Below are 14405 nucleotides of genomic sequence, written 5' to 3'. Positions count from 1 at the left end.
CGGAAGCGCTGCCCCGTGTCACCGACGGGGACGATGATTCATCGAACGACGGCGAGCGGGCCGGCGGATTGGTCAGCTCGGGGACCCGCGGTGTGGACGAGCTTCAGAGATGGAGGCACGCCAGGTCTGTGTTTATTATGCCTGCCATCCCTGAGCTCTGCTCCATTTCTATTAATCTCCACTCTATTAACAGCACAGAGACAGGGCTAAAAATAAAAAAACATTACATCAAATCTATAAACATGATTCTTATTCCGGAGAGGTGTCTGAATCGTAAATATGTCAATGCATGGGATTCGCTGGAAACAAGGCATTCACGGACTAGCTCAGACTCCTGTCCCAGACTAGCGTTTAATTTTCAGTTCATCTCAGTCAGCTTCCAACCAGCATGGCTCCAGTACAACCATTACTGCAACACTGCTGTGATCCAGCAGCAACTCCATCCTGGCATAAAGCATCTTAGGTAACGTGTGATTGGGCATCAGGTTAAGCCACTGGCCTGAGGTTACTACATATAAACCAAGCAGCTTTTTCTGGGTAATGTATCTGCAATCATCGAAGTGTAGAGCCTTTTGCAGACAGTAGGACAAAGAGCACATACAGAGGTGTCACGGAGGGTAAGATAAATTACCCACCACTGGGAGAACGGTGCTCAGTAAGAAGATACATTGAAAGGAAAGGGTTTGGAAAGCCCAACATTTGAGAAATGGTGTTGAGTTCCACCACCAAATTTCCAGCCAAAACGCTTTCTCGAGGGATCGTTTTTAAATGTTTATCGACTTTTTCCAGAGAACATCAACAAAGTTTCACAGCACGCTTAGATGTTAAATGAACAGCTTAAGGTAAATGGTATTTTACATCTTCTTTAGAGGGCCATTAGACTCCTTTATGGATGCCATAAATCTATGGGGGCCTCCATGGGAGGCTCTGTGGAAAATGGCAGTACGGTTGGTAAGTCGCACAGTGGTATTCCATTACATGCATGTAACTGAAGACTGTTCGGAGAGTTGTGTACCGTTCAACATGCACTGCGCCGCACAAATAGGTCAGCCCGGCTTGGAGAGCGAGTTTGTGGTTGTGTGAAATTTACAGTTGCGGCTCAGGCAGAAGCTGGAGCCGGTAAGTGTGGGAAGCAGACAGATAGGAGAAAACTGTTTCTCTCAGCAACCCCCCCCCCCTCCCCCCAACCCCCCCGTCTTTCTCGACAGAGGAGAGTAGCCATGGTAACTACCTGGTCCTGGCCAACTGGCTTCGCCCTCGTAGACCCAGGTAACCTTCAGCAGCTACCTCCCTCCCTACCCTCATATGTGAAGCCGCATGCTGCAACTACACACCACGAGCCAACCCTGAGAAAGCCTCAGGTGAGACTATTCATCATGATGGAAATGCTACAGATGTGATCCCGCGCAAGATGTTGGCTGTATTAGTCTGGTCATGACCAGCAGTTTCCAGACGAGCACCGTGCTGTTTGTACTTGCACGGCAGCATCAGTTTGCGCTGACTCAAAGTTTGACCACGCCTATGGGCGCATGCCTTCCCTTGCTCCACCCAAGGTGAATAATCCTGGGCTAATCACGAGACACACATTCCATCTGTTAATCTGCCACCTCTAACAGTGCCCCTATTCTCTCTCAGGTGTAAACTAAACAGTAAATGTCCTAAACAGCGTACTGGAAAACTGTAGGGGGGTTGACCGTAAAACACTGTTAGCCAATCGCAAAGCTCTTAACAATAGCGTAAAACCTCAAGTTTGGACCACTGGACAGCTGAGCTTTGTTTCAGTTGTGGTTAAATAAGCTGAGCTCAAGGCTTTCCTGAGCCCTGAGAGTCACTTAAAAGGCACTTTAAACGGATCTTAAACATGGCGTGGGCTGCTTTGAGAAGCGTCGCCACTTTTATAAGGCCGCTCTTAGCCAAACCGTCCCCCTGCTCCGCCCGGTGCATACGTCCCGGAGGCCTCGGGGAGTTGTAGCGCCCTCCCCGTCCTCCCCGTTAAACGTGTCGGCGCCTGCCATCGCCGGCGAGGTAGCAGCGTTCTCTGCGGGAAGCCTACCTGCGATTCGGGAACAGAACTTCTCTGATCTGGCTTTGATCAGGCTGGGGGGGGGGGGGGGGGAAGGGGGCCTCGGAGACAGGCGAGATAAGCGGAACAAAGGCAGCGTGACACAACGAACCGCGGAAAAGCGTCTCCCGAACAACAATACCTGGCAGCGCCGGCGTGAATAATTAACGAGCGCTAATGTGATGAGGAGCCCTCGCTAGCAGGCGGCACCCGTCACGTCCCCCCTAAATCATTCATGACAGCCCGTGAGCCAGAGGTAGACGAGTCAGCCCACGCATATTTATTGGGTAATCCTCCTGAACCTGCTCTTGATTGCTTGCTTTTCAAGATTAACTTTTTTTTTTTTTAAAGCTGGTTTTTAAGTAAATGAAACCGCCAACCTTTTTGACACCATCAAACCGTGTCTAATAAAATCAAATCTTGTTCCCGTAATTGAAATCATTCCTTATATGGCGCACAAAGCTCTTGCAAACATTAAGCGTGATTAAGTCAGCACAAATTACCAATACGATTAAACTGGAAAAGTACAGCAGCTCAGAGTTCAAAAGAAGATGGTGGGTCGACAAACTACTTTTGTACATTTTCCACAGCCTTCGTATTTTGGTAGCGCTGCCCGTAACTGAACAGAACCGACACCGATCAGAACGCGAAACGGCCATTTCCACCGGCGCCTGAACAGAGCTCTTAATGAAGGCACGTCACGTCCCCCATCTCCATGGCGAAAAACGACGGTCTTTTTCAAGGGGAGAGTGTGTTTTAAAGGCAGCCTGTGGTTAATGAACAGTCAAGGTATTTAAAGAAGGTATCTTTTATTACAGGATGGCATTTTAACCGCTATGAAAGATTTCTTTCATTCAGAAGCCTAGCAACCTGCAGCCCGCCAGCCTTGGAATGCAGAGAGTGCACACGGCTTTCCCACCCCCCGCCCCCCGCCCTGCTCGGTCGCGCTACCACATTTCACCTCCGCGCTCAAAGGCCTCGGAGCCAGGGCCAGGGCCTGAAAGCGCTGCCTCCCGAGCACGGCCAGGTGCGCGCTGATGGACCAGACGTGCCGTGGGGCCGCCTCCAACGTTTACCGTGAAGGAAGAAGAGGCCCTGGGTCAGTGTCCCACAAAACGTGAAGGACGTGCCCCAAATGAAATAGTATAGCTGTAAAAGAACAGTACTCACAACCTTTGTGTTGCAGGCATGGTGCTCTCCATGTTCTTCCGTGAGCTAGGCACTTGACCTCACCTTCAGTAAATATCTCGGAAGCACAAGAGGTCAACAACATGGACTGATGCCTGAAGGCATCTTCAAAGACGTTCTGAAGGATTCTTATCAGTTCAGTCTTTGAGAAATGAACCCTTTGTCCTCCAGAAGGCCTTCTTGAAGCCATTGTGGGTTAACCTGTTCTTTGATGGCAGACCCATTACAGCCAGCTCTCATGATCTAACACAAGGAGAATAGCCCAGTAGCCAGCACTAGTAGGGCGGTTTGGTGTTCTAGGTGACATTCCACCTAAAGAATTTCAGAGACCATAAACACGGCCTCCAGTGTTTGGAGTCTCCCGGGGGAAACGTTACAAACATGATGTTTCAACACGTAGCAGGAGGCAAGCCACGGTCGCCCCAGCAAAGACAAACAGTAGCACCAAAGGCAGCCGGGGGTTGTTCGCTTTTCCCACAATTACGCGACAATTAAAGATTTAGGTGGCCCAGTGATTGATGTTTGTTGACACTCGCCCACTCTCTCTCTCGAACCTAGATGTAAATGCAGTTTATTCTCCTGCGGCAAACGTATGATTCTCTGAGGAGATTTCAGCTGTCAGAGATCAACGCGCATAGCTGAAATCCCCTTCAAACAGCAACGCTGCATAGCGACTGCAAGGTCAGCATTCGTTTTTTGGAAAAAAGCTTTTTGGGAAAACAGTGCAGTGTTAGGCACAGAAGGCTTGATACGCCCGGTGTGTACGTTCCTTGAATATCTAATCAGGGCGTGCCTGCCATATCGCTAAGTATGAGTACTTTCCATGTCAGGGCACTTATCTAAATATCTAGCCCACATATTGTCAGAGTCTTAAAATGATATCCATTTTGGGACTTGATCCAAGAACATTAATGCTCACAGGCCTTACTCATCTTCTGTTCATCTCTGTAGACCCCGGCAGCACACTGCCGCTCCACGTGACATGTTGTACACGTGTTCATGAGAGACAAACTGAAAATGAGTAAGGCCTGTGAACATATATCCTGGTGTATAAGCAGAAGGTTGCAGGGTCCGTGCCCATGTGGGTCACTTCAATGGTGCCCTATAGTCAAGTACTTCATCGGTTTTGGAAACCGATAACCTGTACAAAACTATAGGTATGGGCCTGTATAGGCCTCATAGGTTAAGGGCTACTGTGTCAAACACATAACAATAGTGAGAGCAACACTGAATGAAGTAAGGAAGACCTAAGAGCGTGCCAAGAAAATGTCTTTGTATCGAACAGAAACACCAACCATTGTTCAAGCTGCCTGTGGCAGAGCAAGTCTTAACTTGTAAATAATAATGAACAAATTAGTATGTCTTTTTTTAAAGACGAATAAAAGAAAGTCTTGCGCAGGGTTGAACTCACGCAGGGGCAAATGCCAAGAAGCAGAAACCACTAATACGCATTGGCTTGACAGCGGCAGTTGACTGACAATCGAGCAGGGATAATCTCAGACTCCAGGCGAAACTGTAATAGGGTTTAACACGCGGAACTCAACTGTTCAAAGGCAATGCACTTCAGCAAGTAGAAAAAAAAAAAGCACTTAAATGCTTTTATCTTCCAGTCACCTTCAAAACTTGGATGTGGCTTCAGTGGAGGCACTGGAAGTCCTGGCCATGTTGTCACATTTTGCAATTAGCCCAGAGGAAAACAGAACTCTGCCTGCTCTTCACAGCCCTTTGAAGTTATTCAAATGTTGTGGTGTAGAAACCGAAAACAAAATGATGGCCTCCAACTATGTTCACTTTCTGCATCGGAAATCTATCATCTGCAGATATGTCTATTCAGTAACTGCACAGCAAAACCCAAAAAGTCAATCTCTAGTTTTACATTTATATTAAACTATTTTATTTTTTTTAACCATTTTCAGAATTTACCAGTGGGGTAAGAAAATGACACTTGCCAAGCAGTAATTAAAACAAGATAATATTTTCTACTTGAGAGAAAAAATAAGATCTGAAGTCTTATTAAGACATGTTTTGCAGTGTGAGAGTTCACAGCGTTGGCTGGACCCTGCGGGAGCTTCTGGGCCCTGCAGCTCTGAGCTCCTGCGTGCAGACAAGAAGGACGCACTTCCTGATGGCGATCTGCGACGAGTGAAATTAAGAGGAGATATCCATCGGGGCGAGGCGCGGGCGACGGTGCGGGCGCACCACGGCGGCTCCCGCTTCCTCAGCGAGGCGTTTGATCAGCCGTGCTCTCCCTGCCGCGGAGACGCTGTTTGGGGGGGGTGGGGGCGGTTGATAAGACTCCCTGGAGATGCGGCTCCGGGGCTAATTAAAAGGGCCCGGTGGGAAAAGAAAGGGGGTGCTCTGGAAATTTTCACAAGCCGGAGATTGCCCCTGTCAGTTTGCTGAAAGAGGCCAGGATTGGCCCTCTTGTTTTCTGGGGAATGGGTTGAGACCGCCCCTCTTGGTTTTTGGGGAAGAAGCGGACTCTCCACTCTTGTTCTGCTGACAAGGGCCTCGACAGTCCTTTTCTTTGGCAAGAAGTGGGATAAAAATGCTCTTTTTGCGGGGACGAGGGCGAATGACTATGACCGGGGTCTGCCCCGTTCCTCTGGGAAGACTGCTAAAATATGCGGCTGGGGTCAGGGAATGCAGTGGCCCTGGTGGAGAATGGCCACCCCAGCGAGCCAGTGACAGGACAGGCCAGCGGTTCCCACGGGCAGGCCCTGGCATGCCGAGCGCCGATGCTTCCCACCACGCGGTTTATTAGCTTAGCGCATATTCTCATCCATTTACACAGCGCTGTAATTAGCATCGGGCTCCGGTGTACTTCCCCCACCACCCCTCCGGGTGCGGAGCCTGCGATCGTCAGGGTGCTATCCCAGCTCCTTAACCCCGCCGCTGGCCGGGCCCTTCACCCTGAGCCTTTGTCTGCCCCCCCCCTTGTCAACGCTGTCTGTCAGTAAATGCTTTGGAATGCCTGGCATTTCTTTTTCTGAGCTGGTATTTGACCCAAGCAACTGCAATGAGAGTTTGGCAGCGGTACAAAAAAAACAGTGCTCATTTTTCCAGAAGGGCTGGTCGACCGCTACCTGCTGGATGCGGTGAGGTCAGCTGATCGGGCGTGTGATGTCCTGACTGCCATCTTAGTCAAAACTATTTCTTTTATTAAATCAGTGTACATTTATATCTCCGAATGTCTTTTTTATCAACTCCCTGACCCCTGGCTATCAACATTCAAAGCATGGCAAATTCCAGTGGTAAACTCAGGCCAGCATCCAAACTTCTCTATAAAAAGGGGAAGTATTCAGGCTCAGTGGGGGGTGGGGAGGGGGTGGCACCACCATGACAGATATTTCTCCATTCCTCCTGTGATGCGGACGGATATTTCCATTTTTAATTCCGCACCATGAAATCCTTTCTCTTCCAAATCCTCTTACTCTAAGCCTCAGGTACATCTTGTGTGTGTGTCTCTCTCTCTCTCTCTCTCTCTTAGCGACCACACACAGTAGTCTCAACACATCTGTGGCCCTCAAACGCTTTTGGCGGTCACGCTTACAGTGAGCTAATGTGGACGGCTTTACAAGATGACCGATTGGAGGCTGCTCTCCATTTAGTGGACCAATCAAATGAGGGTTTGCCTCCAAGTTCTTCCAGACTTGTCTCCAGGCTCTTTCTGTGTATGAAGAACATGCTTTGTGCCTTACAAGCTTATTCCAGGCACTCTGAACAGGCCTTCTCTGAACATCACTTTCAGGCCAATTCGCTCTGAGTAAAAGCAGGAGAAAATCATAAAAACCAGCAGATAATTTTTTAGGCAAGTGGTTTCTTTTCAAAGAGCTGGAACCCTCAACCCTGTCTGTGTTCAGTGCGCCAAACAGTCAAATAGTCTGGAAGTGTGTTCGTTCCCTACCTGTAGATCACAGCCCATCAGCCTGGAGCACTGTGATTCAAAGCTGAGCAATGATTGGGCCAGTGCAGCAGTTAAATTTCACTACACTCGGAACAGCCAATTCGAGGTTCGTCTGGAGCAGAACGGACATTGCCAGCACATAATGTCTAATGTGGAGGGCACGGAGTAGGCTTCAATATCAGATAGTGCCCCAAGAACACAAATATAAATGCAAGTGTGGTGGTTTATAAACATGAAAAATACAATCTGGAAATAAAGCGACTTCGCAGAACAGATCAGTTGAGTGCACCTCTTCATGATTTGTGCTTAAGCACAGTAAACGCAGGTGCCTGCGGTAAACGTTTCGGGCTGATTCACCGTTTTAGAGGAGTTAAAAAGCCCCTTTGTTCCCTGTTGTCATTTGCATGTGTCTGGAGCTCACCGCCCTCAGCCCCTTCGCTGTGGAGGTTGCGCTGCTTGTTAAAAAACAGTTTAAATGACCAAGAAACTGCCCCTCAAGCCATGCGTGAGGAAATCTGACCCTCCCTCCGCCTCTCCTCCCCCCCCCCCCCCGCCTCTCCTTACCAACGGCAGTTAAGTTGTAAAGTCAAACCCTGTCAGAGGCGTCTTAGACAGCGAGGGTTTGGGAGCGTTTCAAACGCAGCTGTGGTCTGGTTTTTCCCCCCCCATCCTCACTCCCTTATACATTTACACATGACTCCGTGCGACAGCGGGGTTAGGTGACGCGCCGCGACCCTCAGAGGTGTGCAGGAGCAGAAGCACAGACTTGATTTTCAAAAAGTTCTCAACTGCCACCTTGTAGCACATTGAGGCAAAGCCTTATGGGCTGCATGCGTGTTTACACTCGGTGCTACACTGAAGCCCAGCCACTTTGTATTCATGGTTATTACGGCCCCGTCTTCCACCGCGGTGACGCTACTGATAAACATCGGCCAGTGTTTATGACCTCCGTACGTGAACGGCATCGTGAGCGGAGATCTGAGACGCCACGGAGACCGGCTTCCAGGCGTTTCCGAAACAAGGCTACCGCCTCAGAGGACGGGCTGCTGAGGGTAATCTCCCCAGAGTGGCTGGATATGTTAGCTGGCAGCTGCGCTGTGTAATTCACCCAGAGGGCTGCTATCTGGAAGCCAGGAAACGGCATGGCTCAAAAGACGGCAACACCGGACCGAGCCGGACCGCACCGGTCAGCAGGACCGAGCCCCCCCCCGATGCCCTGGCTGGGTTGCCCCAAACCCCCCTACCCCCCCGTCAAGCTCAGGCATGGAAACCCACACGTGCGCACACGAAACAAACAAAATCCACGCTCGGTCACGGCTTAGTTCAGAATCCGAAGAGGATGACAGCAACGTTCCCTAAGCACGCCGGCACTGGAAACAGACTCCTGCTGTGCTGCGGCATGAGGTCCGCTCCTGCTCCTCGAACCCTCGGCCAAGTTCCCTCAGTCACTGGCCAAGCCCTTGCCACCGTACGGCCACCAGCGCTGATTTTGCCCCTGTCTCTGCCCTAAAATAACGAGCACTGCTCATAGTCCCCCTCCTGAATTTCCCGTCACCCCCCCCCCCCCCCGCCCCCAAATCCCCAGCCCTCAGGACCTTTAACTTTGAGCTAAACTGCAGCGCGGTCCCAGGGAGCCCTGAGCCCCAGAGGAAGAGGACCGAGTCGGCGTGGGGAGAGAGAGCAGTCCCCCCCGGCGTGCGCTTACCCAGACCGGGGCGGTCCATCCTGAAGGAGCCTCTCTTCACACGGCGAGCATGGTAATCCCCCGGCCGGCCGCAGATAAAGTTAACGTCCACAGAGCCCAGCTCAGCCTGTCACAACAGACTCTCTGCCCCTCCTCCTCCCCGCGTCCCGGCTCTTGCTCCTTTTCACCGGCCGCTTCACGCTGTCTTTGCCACTTTCTCTCACTCTCACTCTCCCTTCCTCTCTCTCTCTCGGTCTCTTGCAAAGCTCTTTCGCTCTGTCTGTCCGTGTCTCTCTTACACTGCACACTCTCACACTCTGCCTCTCTCTTGTTGCCTTCCTACCTCTCTCTCTCTCAGACTTCTCTCTCTCTCTCTCTCTCCAAGCACTCTGTGTTGCTCTCTCACTGCCTCCCTCCCTCCCTTCCTCTCCCTGCCTCTGCAAGCGCTCTGTCTCTCGCTCTCTATCGCGCTGTGTGTATACCCTGTCCCCCTTCCTCTCTCTCTCACACACAAGACTACCCTCTCTCTCTCTCTCTCTCTCTCTCTCTCTCAGGCTGGAGGTGTAACATGTGTTGCGGGAGGGAGGGCTACAGGCTTTGAAGGTGCCACTTTTCTCTCTGAGGGAGGGGGGGTGACTGTGGGGCGAGAGAGCGTGCGGCACTTCGCTGAGAGAGAGAGAGAGAGAGAGAGATGGAGGGGGGGAAAGGGGGAGGGCCCAGGACGGACGACACAGCTTCAGCCCATCTGCTGCAATCACAATCAGTCTCATCTGAACGCTCCTGACAAGCAGGAACCCCAGCGACAGCCCCGACTGTGTGTGTGTGTGTGTGTGTGTGTGTGGTGTGTGTGTGTGTGTGAGAGAGAGAGAGAGAGAGAGAGAGAGAGAGAGAGAGAGAGAGAGAGAGAGAGAGATAATGTGTGTGTAGTGCATGTCTGAATGTGTGTGTGTGAGAGAGAATGTGTGCGTTTGCATGTAGTGTATGTCTTAGTGTGTATGAATGTGTGAGAAAGAGAAAAAGAGTGTGTGTGAGAGAGAATGTGTGTATGTGTGTGTGTAGTTTATGTCTGAGTGTGTATGAATGTGTGTGTGTGAGAGACAGAGAGTGTGTGTGTGAGAGAGAGAGAATGTGTATCTGTGTGTGTAGTTTATGTCTGAGTGTGTATGAATGTGTGTGAGAGAGAAAAAGAGTGAGTGTGTGAGAGAGAGAGAATGTGTGTGTGTGTGTGTGTGTGTGTGTGTAGTTTATGTCTGAGTGTGTATGAATGTGTGCGTGTCAGAGAGAGAGTGTGTGTGTGTGTGTAGTTTATGTCTGTGTAATCTGTGTTATGAGTGTATGAATGTGTGTGAGAGAGAGAAAAATAGTGTGTGTGTGTATGAGTGTGTGTGTGAGAGAGAGAGTGTGTGTGTATGAGTGTGTCTGAGAGAGAAAGAGTGTGTGTGTATATGAGAGTGTGTGAGAGAGAGTGGGTGTGTGTATGAGTGTCTGTGTGTGTGTGTGTGTGAGAGAGAGAGAAAGAGAGAGAGAGAGAGAGAGAGAGTGTGTGTGTGTGTGTGTGTGTGTGTGTGTGTGTGAGAGAGAGAGAGTGTGTATGTATGAGTGTGTGTCAGGGGGGGGTCTGCCTATTGTCTCCCCCCAAAGAGGGCCACCATGAAAAGGGGGTGTGTACCAAAGGGGTGAAAGGGGGCTATAAATGGCTCCAGGATACGGAGACCCCGGGTTCAGAAAGAGAGCCTTTCCCCCGGCCCCAGCCTACCCAATCACAGCGCTAATGTACTAAATAAACAATTACTCTAATCACATTAGTCATTTTGCAGGGAGAGGCCGGGGAGAGCTGGAAGGGAAGGGGCTTCCCCTCTGGTAATGTGGACTTAAAAAGAAAAGAGTTACTCCAAACAGTTGTTTTTTTTTTTTTCCATCGCTTCAGGAGCTTTGTTGATAGTTTCCATGATTGGATACTTGCTTTTTTTTAAAAAAAATTTTACTTTCGTTTGTGGAATGCCCTCACGAGTCTATCTTTTTCATACACTTTAAAAAAAGATTGATCCATCAAACAGGATTATTTTAACATCTTTTCAGTTTAAACACCCCTCCACCCCTCCATAAAAATGGAAAGTCTGCTGTGTCTGAGAGAGAAGGTTAAATTAAACATGCTGCGATTTTACTACTGCGATCTGTATTCAGGGGTGAAACTAATTTGATTTCCATAGCAGGTGGTTCCCAATTAGCTTCCCATCTTCCCATTGAAGGAAAATAGATGAAATATTGATGAAATATATCAGCGTGCACCAGACCAGACTTGCGGGACACATTACTGACATAATCAGGAAATATGGAGACATAGCCTTGCTTTTAATTTCATAAGCTGGCCTAAGCCACACAGACAGAGACAGACGGAGGCTCTTAAGTCCTACGAGTCAGAGGGAACGAGGATACACAGAACCAGCAGGGAAGCACGAGATGCTTTGAACGCAGGTGAGGAATGGAAAATGAAGATGTACGGGCAGCCATTTTGACTGGCCGGAGTTCCTCGGAGCTAGCCGCACACGCGTCCCCCTGTGCGCGTCTCTGCGTTTAAATCACGCAGCAGCTCTCTGCCATCTTGGCCTCGGTGTGTTAGCGTTGGCGCTGCTGCGCTAGCACGGAGCCGTGCTGTCGAAAGGACACGGGCGACGGTGCCTGTAAACGCTCCGGCGGCGTCTCCGGCCTCGCGTGGAGGACCGGGGCGACGGCTCGTGCTCCTCGGCCGAGACGGAGCACGGTGCGCGGAGCTCCAAAGACCACTGGAGGGGGGGTGTTCAGAGAGACCGCTTTCCGCTTCATTACCGCCTGCTTTCAGAAGGCCGCGGAGAACCGGGAAAGGTCAGGATGGCGTAATCGCAGCCGTACCCGCCCCTTGGCTGAAACCGTGCAGATTACAGTATCAGTCCCCCACTGTTAACAGCGCCGTTAGACACAGAGGAACACCAAACAAAACTCAAACCATTTCTGAAGGGTCTGCCCAGCACCCTGTGAGCCAGTACCGGAGTGAGTTCGTCCATGGGCACTGGGCCCTATATGACCTTCCTTGGCCTCCTTATACTATGGATTATCATTATTACTACGAACAGACAATGAGAAGGGTGTAGCAGTAACAAGTGGAAAAGACCTTACAGACAAAAACAAAGAGGTAGTGCACAGGACAAGATATAAAAACGAACCATGAAATGAATCAAAACGGGAACGGTGAACATACTGGAAGGTACTGACACATTCCAATAAAAAAATACCACCAATAAGGCATGTTGTAGTAAAAAGAAGAGAATTTATGGCAGACCCTGTATATAACGCTCCCCCGGGGGGCTGGTGTCATTCGCCTGAGACATTTTTAGTTAACTCATTGTCGCCTCTTTTATAGGACCGCCATCTTGTGAAAAGGTGACTGCAAGGTGACTAAAACATCCGCTCAGCCGTCCTCCGAGCATTAACACGTCTCAGAGGCGAGGTGCCATCAGGATTCTGGTTACGGGCCGTGGAGAATTAGGGGCGCAGGGTTGGCCAGCCCCTCTGGAGATCCCCCTTTCTGCTGAGCTTTCTGGAACCCCGCGCCGACTCGCCCCCCGGTTGCCTTGTGATCTCTGGCCCCGTGAGCTAATGTAATTATATAGGCCCTGAGGGGCGGGGCAGACTGCCGACTGCACGTTATAATGCAGTCCTGTCATCTCCAGCTGCACCCAGGGGATGAGGGTCCTGTCCAAGCCCCTGGAGGAGCCTCTGGGATGCCATCCGCCAGGGAGAGGCGCGGATAACGAAATAGATCCCCGAATTAACGAAGAATTAGATCCCTCTCGATGATCGGGTGAAACGGCGTTCTCGGCAAACAGCCCCGCTGTCGCTGGTTTCACACAAATCAAACCCTGAATGTGATAACCTGCGCATTCCTCAGCGTTGAGTTCAAATCCAGACACCGGGAAAGGGGAGCGGCCTCTAATAACACACACTCAGAGCCGGGAGGGTAACGGTTCAAATGCAGACGCCTTTGACTTCTGCCTGCAAAAACCAGTATCGGCTATAGAGAGATCGTAATCCATGCACTGTTTTAAGACTGCTGAAGGCAGCCCCCAGAGAGGACACTGAAGGCTATGGTGAGCTTCACGGAGCACAAAAGAGCCAACATCCGGCCCTGTGGATTCTTTAACGGTCTGCTTCCCATTGTTTTTAAGTGTTTTCAAAAAGACATCCACACCTGAGGAACGACCCATGGGGCTAAATTTAAACCCTCAAGTGTACGACTGCGGTGAGGAAAAAAAGAACAACATAAACAGGGCGAAGAAAGGTTTTCGCATTACTCCAACATCAGAGCAGAATCCCGTGTTTAGAATACCAGGAATGAGATTGCAGAGGCGGGACAGATTGTGGTAAACACCAGATTTCAGCGATTAAGGAATGCAGTCATAACATTCGGAGGTGCGGAAAGAGAGGCCGCTCACCATCGTTCCCCCCGCACACCTGTTCAGACTTCGCCTTGCAACCCAACACTTCTGACACAGAACCCCACAAGGTCAACACAGAAGGTGAACTGCAGTGAGCTCCCAGGGAGAACACTTATAATAATGTATGAATATTGCACTTATAATAATGTATGAATATTGCACTTATAATAATGTATGAATATCGCACTTATAATAATGTATCCAATCTCATCCTAATCGATGCTTAGCTTTGACTTTCAAATCAATGCAAGTGCTACACGTGCTGTGTTTAATGGTAAGGGGCGTGTTTACCAATTAGGAAACACAGGCACTTGCCTTGGGGCCTGCTGGGTAAAGGTGATGTTAAACATAATTCACATTACGCCCATGACCAATAAGTAGATCTCGATCTCATGAGGAGATACAGATCTTTTGTTCTGAATGAAACACGTTTGTACTTGGTATCGATGGTGCTATAATATACATCTGCTTTTTAATGTGAGATGTTTTTATATTAATGCAGACTGGATTTAATTTCAGAAAAGTAGAGGAGCCAAAATGGCCGTCTTCAGCACGGTGCATCACAACGCTCTTAACTGTAGACGAATAAATGCACACATCCACAGGTAACTAAAGAAATAAAACTTGATATGCGTGTGCTGTAATTGTGACCACTCTGTTCCCCAGCAGCCGTGGTTCCTGCTGCCTGACAGTGACGCTGTATGTTACCATGTTTAACACAGGAGCCCGGGGAAGGCGGTAAACTGGAGCCGGGGCGCAACAGAGCGTGCTCAGAAGGCACATCGGTTCCAGCGCGCGACGGCCCAAACATTAAATAAGCTGCGACCTTGAGGACGTGGCGATAAAAGGCTTCATTAACCCGTTCGATTAACCTCCCCCTCCCCTCCCGAGTGCCGTAAAAGCGGCGGCCGTGGTAAGTGGGTCGGGCGGGGCGCATAAATCCAGCGGGGCGCGGGGGGCTAAGAGCCGCTCCATCACAGGTGCGTGTTCGGCCCGCCCGTCTCCCGCCGCTGGGGCGGTGAGCGATGGCGGTCACCCTGCACGCGCGGATGACTGCTGGTTTGGGTGTGACGCACTTCCAATTAATTACAG

The 14405-nt window shown here is 50.2% G+C and overlaps 1 protein-coding gene across 1 annotated transcript in view; it reads right to left on the bottom strand.

The window, feature by feature from the left end:
- The window catches only part of LOC133116889 (nck-associated protein 5-like), a 125534-nt gene extending 116278 nt beyond the window's left edge, over nucleotides 1-9256 (bottom strand). The window contains exon 1 of the mRNA XM_061226894.1: nucleotides 8863-9256. The gene's annotated coding sequence lies outside the window, so the exon portion shown is untranslated. The remainder of the gene's footprint in view (nucleotides 1-8862) is intronic.
- Between the last annotated feature and the right edge of the window lie 5149 nt (nucleotides 9257-14405).

Source organism: Conger conger, chromosome 17, assembly GCF_963514075.1.
Source record: "Conger conger chromosome 17, fConCon1.1, whole genome shotgun sequence".
Classification (NCBI taxonomy): domain Eukaryota; kingdom Metazoa; phylum Chordata; class Actinopteri; order Anguilliformes; family Congridae; genus Conger; species Conger conger.
Note: the sequence above shows the minus strand (reverse complement) of the source record. Positions and strands in the feature narration are given on the sequence as shown.